Source organism: Erpetoichthys calabaricus, chromosome 7 (assembly GCF_900747795.2).
Source record: "Erpetoichthys calabaricus chromosome 7, fErpCal1.3, whole genome shotgun sequence".
In the NCBI taxonomy this organism is placed as follows: domain Eukaryota; kingdom Metazoa; phylum Chordata; class Cladistia; order Polypteriformes; family Polypteridae; genus Erpetoichthys; species Erpetoichthys calabaricus.
Window position 1 is genome coordinate 42,102,102 of NC_041400.2, and position 13,829 is coordinate 42,115,930.

A 13,829-nucleotide genomic window follows, 5' to 3' on the forward strand; every position below is an offset into this window, starting at 1 on the left:
AAAAACTAAAGTGCATGTGCAAAAGTACATGTATACTTTCTAATCCAATGCCTGATTCAATGAAGCAACTCAACACTTTAGCTACTGTCTGAGAATGCAGTAAGTCATCTTCCTAGTCACACTTTTCCTGTCATAATTTAAAGCACCTTGTGTCTATCACATGTATCTGACTGTGACCTTCCACTCACTGCAAGGAGGATTCAGTGAAAGAAACTGATCCCATTTTTAGTCAGACGTGTAATGGAATTCATTAGCTAGCTATTGAAATGCTAAAATTGACTAGACTGCATAAGATCCTTCATTAAAGGAAATATGACAAAAATTACTGGCAGTCTTTTCTCTAAGTGTTTTGCAGTTTTGTTTTGTTATAAATCCTTCCTGATTATTTTAAATTTGAAGGCATGCCACATTCATTTTATATTGTGGCAAATAAGAATAATTGTTAAAATATATCGTTGGGAAAGTCTGCTGATTGTTAAAAGGTCAACTGCATAACCAAATGTCAATTTCAACTTGTCAAAAGACAAGGGAAATGTGTTGGATTATAAATATGTAAGCTGACTCAACATTAATTTATTGACAGGTGGTTTTCTGTAATGAATGAAAACATGTAATAGGCTCTGCCTTTTTATCATATACAGTACATATTAATACATACCCATTAAAGTATTGCAGAATTAACACTTGCACAAGTACTACTTTTGCAAATGACTAATGCCTTATTTATCGAAGCAGCATACAAAGACCATTAAGAAAGGAATCAAGAAGTAAAACTTGAATCCCAAACACAACCCTTTCCTGAAGAACTACATCAGTTTTTTGAAAAGTAGAATATTTCATTTGAACTGATTGCAAATCCTAGTTTATTTATCTTGACAGTTCTGCCCAGACATAGCCATGTGAATGTAAATGTAGACCATTATCCTGGCATTGCCTATACATTAACATTAAAGAGAAAGAATACCACAAAGTTTAATGTTGCAAGACAGAGAATTGCATTGAGACAAGATAATAGCATAACAAAGACCTTCAATATGTAAAAAAGTCAAGTACATTGTGTAGCTCATTTATTTTATTGCACATGTGAAATAGCAGAGTGCAACACATTTAGACCCTCTTAAAATATAATACAATGAATGCAAAGAAAGTATGATCTTAATAATGTATCATTTACAATTAATAAAACAACTCTAGGCAACATTATACAGTTTCCAGGTGCTTAGTCATATGCATTAACATGTACACAATATTACTTTATGATTAAAATAAGTGAATATATGTAATAAGCAAAAGAGGGGTATGGACAAATAACCAAGTCTTGATGATAATGAATCATTAACATATTTTTGCTAACCTGAACATAAGATAAGAAATAATTTAGATCCATGCAAATTTCTCTTAACACTGCTAAATGTATTAATGCCAACCCTAGCAAATGGATTTTCCCATTTTTATTCTTATCTGCCTCAGATTAAGGCATATTGAACATTTCTAAAGATCTAAAGACTAGGCCTGGAGCAAATACAGACATATTTTATAAATCAGAATGTTAAATACAAAGATTTAATTGGCATGCCTTCAGGATGTAATGCAAATGTGCGGAACACTAGGATCTGATTAGAAACTATGATTTTCTCTAAGGATCATTTAGAGGCAAATCCAAACTAATTACACAAGAGAGGTGTGTGATGACACCATCAGTAATGGGGAAAAATGCAAATGTATATTTGGGAACAATACATTTAAAGAAAGATGTTTAGGGATGCGCTTCAGGAAATTTAAAATTATAATGGCACTGTTTATTGTTCTGCTGTTCTTCTCTTATACGGTATGTGATTTTGTCATTTATTTCTTTCACAAGACTTTAATGTCAGGCAAGCAGAGATCGCAATACCTTTAATAAGTACAAATAATTTGAATATACATTTACATTTTAAAACAAAATTTACAATCAGAAATTAAAAACCATGAATGCTGTTATTGGTATAGCTTTAATTAAAATATCATTTCATCCATTTTAATGAAACTTCTTCTCGGCATTAGTAAATATCATGCCAGTGTGGAATAAATTACTTCACTCCTTAGGCAATCTTAGGCCTTGCAGCAGAATCTCCTAGGGCCAGGTGCCATATTCTTCCTGTAGAGATTACCTAGGGTAAATTCAAAAACCCAGAAAGCCAGAGGATCTATTCCGATGAGACAATCAAGCTTCTCATTTTATGGTAGCAAGTAAGACCTGAAAAGCTGCTGAAAAAGGTCACTACTTTAGGTTATGCCAATGAGCTCATAGTCTGGGACAATAATATCATAAAACATTTAAGAAAAGAATGGGAACCAACCCAAGAAGCTTGTTTGCTTAATCACCAAGTAAGTTTGTGTAGTATTTTATCCAGATGCTTTTTTACAAATTTTCTAGAGAACTCATTGCAAATTTTTGACATTGTGTTCCAATCTCCATGTGTATGTAGTAGTGCTTCTTTGCCTCCATCTTGAATGTAATTGTTACTTTTTTGTGGTTTTCTTGAGGGCAATTCCCATTGCTTAGATGGAAAAGATTTGTTTCATCAACATTACCAATGAGGCTTTTGAAGATGGATTAGGTCCCCAACATGGTCTTCACTGACGAGCATCACTTGCCTTAGGTTTTCAGACAATGATGCATTTGGTTATTAGCTGGCAAAAATCTAGTACTGCTATGTCTTTTATGTAGCATAATTACTGAAACTGCATAAAGCACTCCAGATATGGTCTCAGATGTGTATTACTGTTTCCACACAAGGTAGATGCCCTTTATTCATCTATTACAGTATAAAAACTACTGTGCAGAGTCACTTTCCTGGCAGCATCAGGCACATATTGGGAACTTAACCATGAACAACACAGGGTGTACTCACACACATTTACATAGTAACTCAAACTGGATTCATTCCTTGTTTCATAACTGGTTTCATAACTGGTTTCCAGTTATCCCAATAGACACATCTTTGGGTGTTGGAATGAAAATGTGAGCACTTGCCAGGGCATCAAACCCACAACTCTGGAAATATGGTGTCACCCAATCCCCTGATTAAATACATCATTGCAACTTGTTTTATTTGTTTTTTTGCAGTTTGCACTTTGTTACACTGATTTAAATAGTCGATTTTTCTATCTTAGTTTGGCATATGCAATATTTTCACCATAAAATAACAGCTATACGTTTAAGTTATGTATACCCCAGGACAATGATGGAAGTCTGGGCCAAGTATACCTGCTTATGATTCCATGCAAGAACAAGCCTCAAAAATGAAACACTTTTGAATGGGAACAATTTTTAATTACAAGAGGCTTCTAAAGGGGATCATTTTTAAGCACACCAGCATTGTGACATTAAATCTAAAAAGCACAATGAAACTAAAAGAGAATCTGATGCAGCCATTTGATGTGTGTTAATGTGATGTGTGAAATGTTAGCCAAAGCTGAAAAGTCACTTTCACACTAGGAGATTGTACCCTTTAGGTTCCTGTGAAGAAAGAGAATTCTAACAGCTGTGTATTGCTGCTGTGAAGTTAGGAGCTGCACCTTTGAGGAATGCTGCCATCGGTATATTAAAAAAAAATGTGTAGATTGGGAATAATGGTTAGTGCTAATGCCTCACAGACCTGAGCTAAAATAGCAGCACAGTCATTGGGTGTATTTTGTTTAATGTGCTTTTTTACATACATGGAGGGTTAAATCTTCATGAGCATGGGAAATGTGCTATATAAATAAAATGTATTATTATTATTATATCAGCAAGACACTCCAAGTGGTCCAGTTCCTTAGTTACAAATTTTATATCCTTAAGCAAAAATGAAGTGAAAGATTTCTTGCTGGACAGAGACAGAAAGAGAGAGAGAGCTCTTTTCAAAGTGTCTGACAGCTGAACAGCAGCAGATAGCAAGGTCCATGAAAGTGTCAGTTTTCAGGTGTTAGCAGATAGACAAAGGTTCTTTACAAGTGTCCATCTTTGCTCTTTACAAAAGTGTCCTAAAAGTCATAACTGAACTAAAAGCTCTATGAAAGTGTCCATTTCAGCAAATGAATAGAAAAATTCTGTTTTCAACCAGCAGCTGAGAGAAAGTTCTTTGTGGAGAAAAAGGCAGCCACACTCCCACTCCTTTCTTGCCCAAAATAAACACAAATACATATAAAACAACTGCCTTCTCAGTTAGCAAAAAGCTTACAGTTTCTCAAAACAAACAATGTTACTAAATTACATGCACAAGGTAATTTTCCAATGAAAATCAATAGGTGTTTGAAGCTGAACACGGGTTAGCTGTACAAAACATTCTAAGGTCCTGTTTCACTTTCTAATTATGTAAAATACCTTGAATCCTGCTTTAGCTTTCAACATTGCAAAACTTTCAAGCTTAGGCCTGTTACCTAAAATCTGTCAGTTGAAAAGGTTGAAGTATCTAACATACACCAAACAAGGTTGTAATTAAAAAATAAGTAATTCATTATTATTGCTCCACGCAACTGTTGTTATAGTTCTGCCTTTGTCCAGAAACGGTTTCATAAGCTTTCTGACCTAAGGCTTGGAAAGTCTTTCTCCCGTGAGGCGACTAGGATCTTTTCCTGAAAAAGATCAAACACAGTTGCGTAGGGTACGAGAGGAGCTTCCTCCTGCAGCTGAATTCACTTCAGTACATATATACTTTGTGAACATGGCAGTGTCGATCAAACAGAGGAAGCTCTGCAGTCTACTTGTGACTTTACGATATAGGAAGATAAGTAAATAAATATATGTAAATAACATTTAATCTGGCTTTTATATAAGTAACATATACATAGTTTTCATATAAAGACCATCACAAACTGGACGATACGTTGACAAGCTCTGTAAGCCATGTTGTTTAGTTGAAAGACACGTGTGTAGCAGACTGACTGGCAGGATGATGCCCGACCTGTTGCTGCATCCAAACAGTGCCATCTTTCGCCTTTGTGCCTGGTCCAGCTGCGTTGTTCTTATATGCGAGTGGACGTTTCTTGCGGGGAGGGCTTCTATTCTCTTTCTCCGATGTAGAACCCTCATCCTCATCTGAGTTCACCTCTGTTATAGTACGTCTTTATTTGAAAACAGCAGTGTTGGATTGGGGGGAGTGTGAACGCGACAGAGAGAATAAAACTGAATAAAAAAAAAAAGCCAACCTTTACAAGTACCATACATTTACACTGGCTGTTACAGACTCAAATCAAATGTATGTTTTTATTGTATAATAGTAACAATAACAGCAGCTCACCACTCAAATTGAATATTTTGGGAAGTAACCAGGATCGAACCCGTGACCTGTTATTAATCAGTAGTTCTTACTGCTGTACTATCAAAGCAGTCCTGTCAACAAAGTAAACTAACCCTATTTCTTTTTCTTCGGTTAAATCTATACATATTAATAAAAGGCAAAGCCCTCACTGACTCACTGACTCACTGACTGACTGACTGACTGATTGACTGACTGACTGACTGACTCACTCATCACTAATTCTCGAACTTCCCGTGTAGGTGGAAGGCTGAAATTTGGCAGGCTCATTCCTTACAGCTTACTTACAAAAGTTAGGCAGGTTTCATTTCGAAATTCTACGCGTAATGGTCATAACTGGAACATATTTTTTGTCCATATACTGTAATGGAGGAGGCGGAGTCACGTATCGCGTCATCACGCCTCCTACGTAATCACGTGAACTAAAAACAAGGAAGAGATTTACAGCACGAGTCAAACGCAGGAACGAAGGTAAATGACGTTAATTTTTGACTGTCTTTTAATACTGTGTAACCATACATATTAACACATGTGCAATTAAACGTGTGCATTTGCGGGGTGATTTCTCAGGCTTAAAAGCTCGTCTTTTACTAAAAAGGTAAATGCAAAACTATTTTCAATCATTCTATGATCTGCTTCTCACAACTGAAGGCACCGTGGCTGATGTTACGTCACTTGCTGTCCAACCATAAGCGTTACCTGCTAGGTAACCGGACACTCACTTCACTCCCTTTCGGGAATCGAACCTCTGAGGTTTTCTTTTGTTCTTAATTAAAATTTAAAAGCAATACTTCACCGCTGCTAAGCCCCTCTAGCGCTGACGTCCGAGGTTCGATTACCGTAAGCAAGTGCAGTTAGTGTGTAATTACATTCACGGTATTCGTAGTCTGATTCACAATCTGATTGTATGGGTGGTTAGCTACCAGGTAACGCTTATACTTGGCCAGCAAGTCAGGTCGAAGTGATCACTCGAGTAAAGGCAGCTTCACAAAAAAACTGATCCTTAACAAACTGTTATTAGTATATTTTCCCTCAATTTAAAAACGTTTTATTTTCTTCTTAATAAAAATTTAGAAGCGGTACTTCGCCAGTGCGAAGCGCGTGGATTTGACCGACTGACACATACAGACATATTCATGAGTGCAGGTACTTTGGAAAGAAAGCACCGTGTAAACCTAAAGTTTAAATTAACTTCATAGACCTACAAAAGGTTGCCATTCATTTGAGGCAAGATTGCTTTTCTTCTGTACAACTATACGTTGCATTCTCAAGAGTGTGCTTGCACGGCTTCAGATATATATATATATATATATATATATATATATATATATATATATATATATATATATATATGTATGTCTATATATAAATATGTAAGCTTATAAGTACTGCCTTACTTCTGTTTAAGAAAGGAAGATGTAATGATACTTGATTTAAACAATTCCATGTCTTCCTGGGTTTGCGTAGCTTATTGTCAATATCTTTATGCGTTTTTTTAAGACTTATTGACTGAAACGGGCTTTCACGAAAAAAGTTAGGGCTTTGCTAGAGGATACACCCTCCACAAGTTAAGCAAGTAAAAATAAAATATATATTTCTGTTTTATTTAAACCTTTTAAGTTCGTATGCATAGCCCCATTTGGCTGTTTAATTTTTTTTTTTCTTTCTTCAGTAATATTTAATCTCCTTAAAGAAAAAGAACATATCCATTTTACTTTTTTTGTATCTCTGTAGTAATATTTTAGTGTAAAAGAATAACCAGTATTTAAACCTTTTATGTTACTTTATACATTTATTTTACACAATGTTGAAAAATTAATAAGAAAGCTACATATTTTGGCAGCTGCTGCTTTCATTTTCAATGAAATGAAAAAAGCTCTCCAAGAGAAAACGTCAATGAAGAAGAAACAGTTTGCATTATCTAAAAAGGAGAAACCCTCATTTATAAAAGTTTGCTGCAGATGACTTAACTGAAAATAAATGAATAGTTCCTATGTGTATAATACATATTTATCTATTTTACTTATGCCTTTATTCCACCAACTTACAACATCTGAGGTACAATTTGTTACATTACTTTTGTTTTTTGCAGCACAGGCAGGTGAAGTGACTTCCTCAGGGTCACACAGTGGTGTCAGTACCACAATTTGAACTGACAAGCTCCGGGTTTGCTGAAATATTACTGAAGAAAGAAAAAAAACGAAAACGGGCAAATGAGGCTATGCATACAAATGTCCATCCGTCCATTATCCAACCTGCTATATCCTAAATACAGGAGCCAATAAGTAGATATGTATATATACAGTATATATATATATATATATAATGTGTGAATGTATGAATGTATATATGTATGTCTATATATATATATATGTAGATATGTAAATTTGTATATGTATATATATGTTTATGTGGATGTGTATATGTGTATATATGTATGTATATGTAGATATGTGTATATGTAGATATGTATATATATATGTATATGTATATATATGTTTATGTGTGTGTGTGTGTGTATATTATATATATAAAAGACAGCAACACTCATAACAATGACAACACAATTACATTGACAATCATGTTACGTTATTTTTAAAATGTTTCCTTTTTTTTTTTTTTCATAACCTCCTTAACACACTACTTCTCCGCTGCGAAGCGCGGGTATTTTGCTATATTATATATATAAAAGACAGCAACACTCATAACAATGACAACACAATTACATTGACAATCATGTTACGTTATTTTTAAAATGTTTCCTTTTTTTTTTTCATAACCTCTTTAACACACTACTTCTCCGCTGCGAAGCGCGGGTATTTTGCTAGTTCTTGAATAAAAGCACACTTGTTTTGTTATACTTGTACCTTTTGTGAAAGTGCTTATTTGATATTTGGACTTCAGTCTTCACACATTATACACTTCATATCAAAATTTTGTTACTACTAAAACATGAAAAAAGTTTGTCTTTTAGGTATGTGTTCAACATTTTTTGCATTTCCTGTCATCCTATGCTTACATAGATCTTTGCAGACACGGAACACACATGAAATGCATGTGTTCGAAATAATGATACATTATTTACCCTATACAGGTCCAGATAACTCAGTCCCAGACAAGGCTTGAGCTGTGAGAGCTTTTTGCCCTTTCTGCAGTGGTGGGATGAGATAGCAGGCTGCTTGCTGCTTGTGCTGATCAACACATTTACAAAACAAAAGATGCTGAATGGAGACGTGCAAATGGGATTTGGGCTGGGGTCAGGATTACGAGATTTTTTGTAGACTTCAAGAACTCTAGTGTTAAGCAAATCTTACTTTTGCAGAGTCAGTTTCCAGGGTTAGACTATTATATTTTTATGCTACCAGAGAATAAAAGGCATGTGCACCATACAATATAGCATATATTACCAAAAAGAACAGTTAGGATTTTTCCACACTTAGAAAGCTTTATTGTTTGAGGCAAAGTGATTTTGCATTTAACACAAAAATGAACATTGGATAAACATTGAACGCAAACAAAGAAATTTGTTTAAAATTGTAAATCTACTGTCTAAGTAAAATACTAGGTTCATATTTAAAGATCAAATGTAGACACATGAATATAACTACAATGCAAAATATACCAAAATAAAATAAATTACATAATGTAACAAGATACAAGAAATATATTGAATTTTAAATAGTGGTTTCCAAGATGTAGGAAGATATGCAAGTTTTGGTCTGGATAAAAACATTTCTTTATTCTTCCATTTGTTTCATACTGGGCTACGAGAAGTGACAGCCTCTCCATGCTCTTATGTAATTTCATGTGTAAAAGAACTTTAACATTTACTAGAGTAATACAAAGAAAGAGAGTATAGAAAAGTATAGCGTATACTAATTATTAAATGCAGAATTAGCATACATAAAATACAGCTTTATTAAAAAACACTAAACAAAGTTTAACACAGTCACAGTCCTGGAGACCTAAACTAGCCACCTACCCCTTCCTCAGCATTCTATCATGGAGTCTGTGCCATCAAATTTGATGAGAAATTTATCTAAGATGAGTTTTCCATATACAGGAGAGCAGCCTGACAGTACAGCAGCAGCACCAAGTGCTGCAGTCCAGGTACTAAGAAGAAAAAAGAATAGATAAGGGATAGTATTTTTATAAATATTGTATTATTTTCTCTTCCGTACAAATGACTTAACAGACAAAATGAAGCATGCCCAGCTACTCAGCACCTCTAGTCAGGGTATGCTAGAGTAGTGAGTCTTCAGCCTAGATTTAAAGGCTGAGACTGAAGCGGCATCTTTTATATTAGCAGGTAGATCATTCCAAAGCTTCAGGGCCTTGTAACTAAATACCTGACCTCCCGCTGTTATTTTATTAAACATTTGACTCTTAAGTGGGATTGCATTTTGAGATCTCAATAAGCATTCAGGTTTGTAATAATGATATGTTCAGATGAGTAAACAGCTCCTTGGCCATTTAAGACTTTATATGTTAAAAGAAGGATTTTGAAATCAACCCTAGGAATATCAAGGAACTAGTGTAAAGACTTGTGAACTAGTGGTATATGTTTGTATTTTCTGGTTTGTCTAATAATTCTGCTTTTGAATTAAGTGAAATGTGCATGAAGAACAATTAGAACAGCCAGTGAATAAAGCATTGCAGTAGTCAATCCTACTACAAATAAGTGCATTAATTAATTTCTCAGTACATTTTGAAAACATCCTAATTTTCCAACATTTTAAGATGTGAAAACATGTTTTGGATAGTTTTGTAATGTGTGTTTTAAGTGACATGTTAGTGTAAGAGATAGCACCTAAATTGCTTGCTGATTCAGTAAAACTAATGGAGATTCCAAGTGAGTTAAAAAGTGACAATGTTGTTGCAATCTGCATCATTCCCTGATGTTTCTGTTTTTCTGTATTCATAGACAAGAAGTTATCATCCATCCATTCCTTTAACTCACTAACACAATTAATAACAAATTAAATAAAAACAAAAGCATTAGTTAAAATGTCAGTCAAAGCCTTATCTTAGTTGTCATCAAACTAAACCTTTCCTGGATTCATTAGTTTTTCTTCTAATATTCCTTATTTTAAAAAGTGCTTCTTAAAACATTAAAAATTTTAAAAGTGTCTTTATTAAGCTCTTCTTTTTTAGTGTTTCATTGAGTGGTTAAGCATATGATTAAAATGCTTTTACTTTTGTACCTGGTCCAAATTTTATATGCGGATTGTTACAAGCCATCATTATTTATAGCAGCTGCTTGACGTCACACCTCCCACCACTGTTGGTTTGTATTGTTCGTATTCATATCAGCAATGGGTACCATTTTCATCAACAAGATGGCAGAACTTTTGAGATCTAAAATAAAAATATATAACAAGAAAAACAACTGAAATAATTCCAAAAGTTAAAGAAAAAACACAAGAACATTCTCTAATGAGAACTTGAACATGACAACAAACACCAAAAATAATAAATTCAAAAAATGAAATAAATTATAATATTATCTGAATTAAATTTTAACAATAATTACAACAAAGAATAAAAACACTGATAAATCCCAGACAATAAATAAAGTCAACCATTCCTGAGAGAGGTTCTGACATTAACGAGGTGCACTTGGTCTACAACAGATTGGACAATTTATACAGTATCTATCTATCTATCTATCTATATATATATATATATATATATTTTTTTTTTACAGGGTCTTCCTCTGTTTTAGTTATCTGCCTTAGGGCAGGTCTTTCAATCCTTGGTTCCTCACTGTATCATGTCTTGTGCTCTTTTATCCATTTCTTAGTATGATTTATCATCTTTCAGATAATATACTTTAATTTGTCCTGCATCTGCCTTCCTCTTGATTTTTTTTCTTTCATTTTACCCTCCAGCACTATTTTCAACAATCCTTCTTCTCTCAGTTCATGCCCCATCCAGTTTTGTTACCTTCTTCTCACTGTTTCTAGCATGCTCCTTTCTTCACCAGTTCTTTACAGCAATTTTTCATTAAATAATTTATGCATTCAAGTGATCTTTTCCATCCCTCTCCATAGCCACAGTTCAAATGCTTCCAATTTATTTTTATACCTCCCTCCATATTGTCTATGTTTCTGCTCCACACAATTTAACACTCCAAATTACTTACTATTCTTCAGTGTTCTATCTGTTCTATTTGTTATCAATTTTCATTTTGCATTGAAACCTGCCCTCCCCATTGCTATACATATTTTTATTTCCTTTTACACTTCTTCTATGCCTTGACAGCATGCCTTGAAGCTGTCCACTTCTTCCAAGATGTGTTTAACAATTTTTACTATTACCGATTTTGTTGTTCTTTCCTTGTCATGCACAACACATTTGTTTTCTTTTTATTGATCTTCATTCCATACTTCTTACATGTGTATTCTAATTTGTTCATTACTTTCTGTAGTCCTTCTTCACTGCTTGATGTTATTGCCTTATTGTCTGCAAGTCTCACTGATGTAATCCATCTTCCTCCAACTTTCACCCCTGACTTGTTGTTTGTTAGTGTTTCATTAATTTTTTTCTCAACATTGATCTTAAACAGGATTGCTGAAAATGGGCATCCTTGTGTATTAATTCTTCCTATTTGACATCCTTCTGTTAGTCCATTTATGGTCCTTACCTTTTCTGACTGGTTCATGTACAGGTTCCTCATAAGTCTTTTGTCCTGCCAATCTACTAGTATGTCTTTCAATACCCATAGCAGTTTTACCTAGTTTACTAGGTGAAATGCTTTTGCTAGGTCAGTAAAACATTTCTTTGTTATATTCTAGATTTCTTTCACTCAGTGCACTTAGCACTTTGATAGCATCTCTCATTTCCCTCCCTTTCCTGAATCCAAATTGATCTTCTGCCATATAGTTTTCGGCCTGTGTTTCTGATCTTTTTCCTAATCAATATAATCTTACCTTTGACATATGTGATAATAATGTTATTGTTCTATAGTCTTCACAATTTGTCTTTTTCCATTATTGACACTAACACCGTTTCTCTGATGTCACCTAACCATTTTCCTTCTTCATAAATGTCCTTATACAGTCTTTTTAGTTCATTTTTCCCCTTTTCATCAAGATTTTTAATAATTTCTGCTGGTATGTTGTCTATCCCTGTTGTTTTACCAGTTGCATTACAAAGTATGCAAGCAAAAAACATACATGCTGTAGCATTTACTCAGAGGGAGGTGAATTGAAGAACTGCAAAATTGAGCAAAAAAGTATAATTGTGTCATGTATCACACAAGACAGGATCATAAGGGCCTATGTTTCATTTCCAGCGCTGCAAATGACTGCATGGAATTTGCATATCTTCAATGTGTCAGACTCAGTTAACTTCAAGTACTTTAAATTCTTAGTGCTTTCCAAAGAAATACTATTACATTAATTAAAAACTCTAACTGGAATAATAGAGTGGGAATTCGTATCCATGATAAGTCAAAGAAAAAAAAATCATGCTGGAAAGGCATCCATTTGTCTTCGAAATAATCTTTTTCCAAAGCAAGTTGTGAAGAACAGTAACTCAGCAGCACCGTGTAAGGATGTACAACATGTAGGTAGCACTGTATGCAGAGCTGGGGTGTAGTTTGAAAGCACTGTTTTCAGTATTTAACCCTATAACGTTAAATATGGAGCTTGCATACAGTAGTTTCGATTTATATTGATGGCAGCTATTTTCAACCATGGTTTGGTTGAGGTATCAAGATACTTGTTGACTTTTATGATGACTTTGAACTTTGAACATTACAATTACTTAAATCCAGATTTTGTGTTTCTTCTTCTTCCTTGTTTTTCTGTCTTAAATTCATAAAAGTCCTTAAGGCTAACGGGATCCCAATATCCTGGCAATCCCTTCTGACCCTCTTTATATATTTTTTCCTGATTATTAGCTTCAAACATTGAGCCAGGTCCATCCCTGCATACAACATCTAATAGATCACAACCCTTATTTTTATTTTGTCAGTGTAACCTCTGTTCTTTTCCTTCCATCTCATGGCAAGCTATTCTTAACAGTATCTCAGCATTATGTAAAAGCCCCAATTATCAGCATATACAATTTAAATTTGTACATTGCCTATACCTCACCCCTAGTAAACTTGGTGCCTGTGATCCCATTGTCCACTTGTGTTCTATAAAAGTCCTATGCACATATCTCCATATGTATTGAAGCTGTCCTCCAGTTTCTGCTTTTTAGACAAGTGTTTGCAATTGTCATGTCATTTTCTAACCTGCTTAATCCAGACCAGGGTCGTGTGGGGTGCTGGAGCCAATCCCAGCTAGCATAGGGTACAAGGCAAGAAGAAACAGTAGACAGGGTGCCAGTCCATCATAAGGTGACCATCACTGATTCACGTAAACTGCATGTCTTAAGACAGTGGGAAGAAACCAGCAGTGGTGGAAGTAATGAATTACAATTACTCATGCTACTGTAACTATGTAGCTTTTTCAGGTACTTGTACTTTTATGAGTATATTTTTAAATCTGTAATTTTACTTGTACTTAAGTACAAATTAAAGTAAGGAATCTACTT